At 42.4% G+C, this 6,578-nt stretch overlaps 1 long non-coding RNA gene across 1 annotated transcript; it reads left to right on the forward strand.

Annotated features, from left to right (window-relative positions):
* The first annotated feature begins 217 nt into the window (after nucleotides 1–217).
* On the forward strand, nucleotides 218–5,938 carry LOC308192446. Its single transcript, XR_013948817.1, has 2 exons — nucleotides 218–611; nucleotides 3,162–5,938. It is a non-coding gene; the product is annotated as an uncharacterized lncRNA (long non-coding RNA).
* The last annotated feature ends 640 nt before the right edge of the window (nucleotides 5,939–6,578 follow it).

A 6,578-nucleotide genomic window follows, 5' to 3' on the forward strand; every position in this document is an offset into this window, starting at 1 on the left:
TTGCTCTGGTTGGTTTTTATTTCCACCCGTCAGAGAGAAGCAGGTTCTGTGGGTGCCCAGAGCCATGGCATTGCTGTTGCGTGTGCTCCAAAAGCAGATCCAAGGCAGTTGTTGAAGGGGACAGGGTTGAAGGCAAAACCATGCATGAGGTCACCTTTGATGCAGAAACCCAAGGACGCCTGCTGTTGGCCAGCATTTCTGTTTAGAGGCTGAATTTCACATTGCAGAAAGTTTGGACCTCAAGGTTCCCCTAACTGTATCAGCACAGCTGTCACTTTATTAGAAAATCCCTTCATGTAATCCTCCTCTGCTTTGGACTCATATCCAATTTAATGAACACTCACTAGCAAGAAAGGAAGGTCTTGGACTGTATAAGACTTCCTTGCACTTCATTTACATGCACTCATTGGAATTACCTCTGAATGATCACTCAATAAAGTGCAAACCTGGATGAACAACAATTCCTGCATTTACAAGGACCACCTCATGCTGACAATCTGTTGCCCGTGCTAAAACAGGGCAGGAACAAGATGTTCTCTGCTCCACAGAACAAATGTTTTGGAGAAACCACATGGCTTCCACCATATACTTTTTGGAGAACTAAGCCAAAGGTCAGTAAGTGAAATTTTGGGCTATGGGAAACCAGCACTGGAAACTTGAAAATGCTGCTGATACGACTTGTCTAGAAAATAACAAATACTTAAAATATTGATTTTAAAAGCCAGGCCAGTGAAAAAAGCTCTGGATACTTTCGTATCCATAAAGAACCCATGAAGAATAAATCCCTGCTCTCCACAAACAGCTGTTTCAGTTTTAAAGGAAAATGACAATTCTCTAACATTTTAACAATGGAAAGATTCAGGGTACCATTGAGGAAGCTTTAAACTCTCTTAACCCCCAAATTTTGCTTCTGTGAAGATGAGAACAGGATGTAAAAGGTATAAATACTTTTTGTTGTTTTTAGAAGAAATTTTAGCTTGCTGTAGGGGTCAGTTTTCTTGTTCTTTTCCATTTCCATTTCATTTTCTCCCTTCATAACAAATGAAGCATTTCTAGAGGTACAGAATAAGCTTAGAAAATGAAGGCTGATTTAATTAGCTCCTGTATTTGTTAGATTGTAGGTGCTTGACCAGCATATCTCAGGGTCTGCTTACCCCACTGCAATTGTTCCGTTTCTCACTTTCTTATATAAAGTGGAATGAGAAGAAAGCACTTTCTTCCATTGCTGCCACAGTGAATAATTTTTGAGGGAAAGAGCAATAAAAGCTTCAAAGAAATAGATGGCAGAAATATCTTAGTTCTGCAAATGTATACAACATTGTGTTATTCTTATTCCTGAAACAAATTCAGGCACTAAATTTGTGAGGTCCAGGGATGGTGTTCCCTGACTTCTAGCAGTAAAAATTTGAAAGCATCATAAATTATCTGATGGGAATGAGGGAAGAAAAGCAACTTAGAGGTGGGTTAGCGAGGAAATAGCAGAAAGCTATAGAAAGCTGGGGCCTGAGGGGGGAAGATAGGCTTGCAATTAGGCAGCATGTTGAGACTCCAATCTCAAATCAGTGCCTGGCTCTGTCACAGTCTTTTTTTAAGCTTGGGAAAATTAATTGGTTTCCATCCCTCAATTTCCAGTCCATAAAATGTCCCCAGAATATTTGGCAGGAACTCAGGCACTATTGTTACAGGCTCTCTGTAAAAACCGAGGTATTTGAGGTTTAGGCTGAGTTTTTGACAATGCAGGAATCTTACCCAATCCGTGTTTCTTACAGTACTGTTACTTCAAAAGGTGCCAGAAAACAGCCTCATCTTTTCCTGTAAACTTCAGGAATTTAATTTGGATGCCCCTTCATCAATGAGAACTAACAAAGGCCAGAATTTAAAGTTCTAATTTTAGTTCATCCCTACTACAAAGTCAAGGTTTTAAGGTTTTTTTTTTCCTTTATTTTTTTTTCTTTATTTTGTTTTTAATGGAAATTCTTCCCAAGATACGTCAGTGATGAAGGGGGTTGGATGCAATGCACAGCACGGAGGATGTGATAGCAGCTGCTCTCAGCCCAGGCAGAAATGCTCACTTCCCCCAGTAGCTGGTTGCTGCAGAGCAATTAATAAACCCCAAGAGCAACTGGCTGGGCTGAGGGAGAGCATGATGTGGTGGTAACACAACCATGTCGTATCAATAAATAAATAAATAAATAAATATAGAAAGAAAAAAAAAAACAGCAGCTTTCTTGTTTTCCTTCAGGCACAATCCCACAGCAGTTTGTGCTTGGGGTGTCTGTTTTTCTTCTGCATGGAACTTGGATTAAAAGAGATGCTGCAAAACATAATTTTTACAGTTTGCAATGGATTGGAGTGCAAAGAGAGGGGAAAAAAATGCAAAGACTGAACTGATGGACTGCTGAAATGGCATGGTTTAGTTCTGCCCGTGGTATGGGAGATCAGTGTGTTATAGATTTCACTTCATGTATGCACGATAAAAATTTATCACCAAGCATTCGCTGAGCAATAAGCCTCGCCACACTCCAGCCAACCCAGGATTTGAGCTTTTCCATCCTTTCTCTGGAGTTCTTCGCATGAGTCATCTGTTAGGAACAGGTATCTGAATCCCAGATAATTAATCTCTTGTGATTATGGTGGTCTCATTGCATCTTCATCCGTCTCTCATGTAAAAAAATCATTGCTTATTAAAGTAACCAACAGAAGAGATGAGGCTGGGGGCAATGGGACCAAGAACCAGAGGAGTGAATTAAAGTTTTGTATATATATAAAAAAACACATATATACGTGTATATATGTAGATAGACTGTTAGTTATCAAGCAAGTGCAGTGCCTTTGAATACAGAAAAAGCCTAGATTAGATTTTGGCATCGTGTTAGTGATCAGCCACAGCAGAGTTAGGAGGGATGCAAGGGAGGCTATGTGAGCAGGGTTCAGATTTCAAAGGCTAACAAGGATTTCAGTTTCTTTAAAAAAAAGTCAAAAAAAGAGGTAGGCTGTTATGAAAAAGCACGGTCTGCCTTCCTCTGCACTTTTCCCTAATGAGTTTGCTGTTATTCTGAGATGTCAGGCACAGGCACTGAACTTTCCTTTTTCCTTCCTTTTTTTTCTATTTTCAGTGGCTTTTTGCCTTTTGTACCTGAAGTTCTCTTTTTTAATCATAGGTAAAGTTTTCTTGGCCTGTGGTGCGAGCAGCCGGCAGGGAGCGATGGGGTAAGAGGAATACGTGTCCCAGTGATGGGTCGAGGCCAAGCACTAAAGTGATTAGAGCCATCGCTTCTGCTCAGCGCTCCTGAGTGGCAACAAGCTACAAAATCCAGAAAGTCCTGTCCTCCTCCTCTCCCTAAAGTCACAACGGCAACAGCAGGCTGAACGTAGAGGTTCTTTGAAGAGACGGGAGTTGTGGATTGCAGGCGATGCTATCAAGTGAAGACAGCTGGCTTGGGTGTAACGTGGAGCCTGCGTAACTGCTGACGTTTTGGAGTACTGTCAGTCTCTGTCATCCCCTATCACCTGGAAAAGCTCCTCCTGCAATTCGGCTGTAGCTTGTGCCAAGCACTTTATAGTCATTACCAAAATGATGATCTGTTGGCTTCGGTTTCCTCATGTAATGAAATGCAAGGCGAATAGTGGGGAGGAAACTCTTGTACAGCGTGATGGGGTCGCCTGTGGTTGTGCTATCAGCTGCAGATCTGGGACCAGTCCTTGGGTCTAGAGGGTCCAACCAAGGCAGCTCAGTCCCTTTCCTAGCTTGAGACGACTGCTTTCAACCCCAGTTTCCAGCTGGAAAAAAAAAAAAAACACCTTTCTGTTTCCATCCTGGCGTGCTTCTTGGGATGGTGGCAACCTTGCAGGGCTGAGGACAATGCCCCGTGAATGCAAAGTTTGTGTCATTTACTGGCACATTAAGCAGTTTTCCTGTTAAGGGGTTTGCTGTGTGATCCATGCATTTCTGACTGAATATAGCCCAGGACACAGAGTATAAGCATTTCTACCCACAAACATCTTCAGTCTCCGCTTAGAAATGGGAACTATTTAAAAACAGGCTGTGAATACAGATTCAGTGATGTTGTTGTAATTACTCTACTAGATGAGATGGCTCATTTTAGGATGGGGAAAGTAGTAGTTACTAATACAGCATCTCATAAAAGAGACTTTAATTAAGCCAAGAGGCAAAATATAACAACAGTCTGCTTATAGTAGGCATACTGTATCAAAGATCCCCAGACTGAGGGGAGGATTAAGCTGGTTTTGGTTCCCCCATGAGCATAATTCTTGATTTCAGCACTTGCCAAAATAAAGCCTGCATCATAAAATAGGTGAGTTCGCATACAGCATCCTGTGGAAAGTTTTCAGCATTTTTTTTTCATTAAGATGAAAGAGTTACATTTAGATTGAATGGGTTAATGCCATGTGCATTTGTATAATGAGAGATAGAAGATCCTTAAAATAATGGAAATGACCCAGATTCTACTTCAGTTCTTCCCAATACAATTAAGTGCTGGGCACTTTTATTCATATATACAGTGCTATTCATTTATACAGTGCTGTTCATAGTTGTTATTCCTGGCAGCAGCTTCAGTGGCTTTTCCCCTGTCCCGTCGAGTCCCTCGGTGGTGGCCCTGTGAGGCTGCTCCCCAGTAAAACCCTCTGATGACCTTCCCCAAACTCCCCAGCCCTTGTGCCTCCCTGGGGCTGGCTCTGCCCCCTACCCCAGCTTGTCCATGCTTGCAAACTTCTGCAAGGAGAGAAGGGGTGACCTTCTAAGTCATCCCAGGATGACCCTTCGACCTATTCTCCATCCCTTCAAGGCACCAGGCCGTTTTTACAGGCTGGCCGTCAGCTCTGGGATGCAGCATGTCAAATACTTTTCGTGACCTTCTTCTCCGAGTAAACAGCAGCTTCCCTGTGCAGGCGACGCAGCCCTTCTCAGGCGCACTGAAATCACATATCAAACGAAAATTGGCAGGGACGCTAATAACGAAATGGCAAAGCAGAGGGTGAGTAGTTATAGCTGAAATGTAATGGGTCTGAAGATATGCATTCAAAGGATTCTTTTTGTTCTTTTGAATAATGCAAACATATTGGCTTTTGGATTAGAGAAGTGCTCAAATAGATTAACTTGCAGTCCAATTAGTAGTCATGTATATTAATTTAAACTAGCATTTCTGAGTATATTGATTTCAGTCTCTAACTCCCTTGAGCGTTTTTCACTTTAGGAAAAGCATGTTTTTTATTGCTGACTGTTGTTCTGCTGTAAAACCAAACTGTGAGAATTTTTTTACAGTTTGAGGGGAAGGGTTAGTGGCTCGGTATCCATAACAAGGGGATTCCCCATAAGCATGGGAACTTTCAGGTTTACGTTTTGTAATGAGTAAGGGCCCAATATCAGCTGCTGAGATTTCCTTGTTCATGATGTAGAAGAGACACAATCACTTCAAAAGCTGTGGTTAATGGTAATGGTTTTATGGCGTTTTGGCTCTACTGTGTGCTCTCCTCACTGCGTGTCATCCACTGACTGTCTCAGCTACTGGAAGCCCCCACTGTTCTCTTTGCAGTACCCCCCATCCATGTAAGGTGCACCCAGTCTGTGCCCAGTTTGGAAAGCTGGGGTGTGCTGGCTTGATCCCTAGTGCTGCTCTTGGAGCAGATGGTCCATCATGGACATCCCCTCTGCTTCCATGCCATGATTAAAGCCCCTGGTTTATCCTGCATCAGGTGGGAACGTCAGGGGCTAATGCTTAAACTTGTACCATGGGCTCTGAAGGAAAGGGTGGGCTTTTCTGACCGCATAAACATCAGGTACCTCTGTGGGCCTGTGCTGCTGAGTACTTAAGACCTTAGACTGAAATCAAAGAGGCATCAGTTCCTATATCTGCCGTAGATTTTTCTTTCCAACTCAGGTAGGTCCATGCCAGTAAATAAAATTTTAAGAGCTTGACTCCACTTGGAATGTTATTTATTTCTGTTTTACTTCAGTGTGACTTAAGCACTTGGATTTAGTTCTTCTCTGTTTCTGGAATGTGGATCCTTTGCCCCTTATTCGCTGAGCCTGGTAAGTCTGCTCCCCAAAGAGGTATCTCTGTGTACATTAAATACTTAGTATAATGGGACAAGGCTATGAGCAGTCATAAAACTATTAATTTTCAGTAAAACTGTGGCACAGAAGTAGTAAACAAGAGTTGAAGATCCCCATCTGCTTATGCAACTTCATTGGGACTTTAAAGTGGGGAGCAGAGCAAGAATATGGTGGCATAGACTAGACTGTAACTCCGGATAATTTTGTTTATAATGGTCCTTTTGAATGAAAGATATTTTGTGAATGTTATTTGTAATCATTCAATACTTCAGAGCTACCCTGCTATTCCTGTCATTAATGGGGAAAAAAGCAGGCCTTTTGGAATTCAAATGAGATGCAGAGAGCATCACTCAGTGGGCTGACTCCACTTTTGTTGGCAATCTATCAAATACGCTGCCAGTGGGAGTCCGATTCTGCGAGATGAAGAAGAGTCAAATCCCCTGGCCCTGCTGCAGCCCATGCTGGTTTTCAGCCAGGTTTGGAGACGAGTTACTAAACATCC

The sequence above is a fragment of the Anser brachyrhynchus genome, assembly GCF_964034855.1.
Source record: "Anser brachyrhynchus genome assembly, chromosome: 3".
NCBI classification, from domain to species: domain Eukaryota; kingdom Metazoa; phylum Chordata; class Aves; order Anseriformes; family Anatidae; genus Anser; species Anser brachyrhynchus.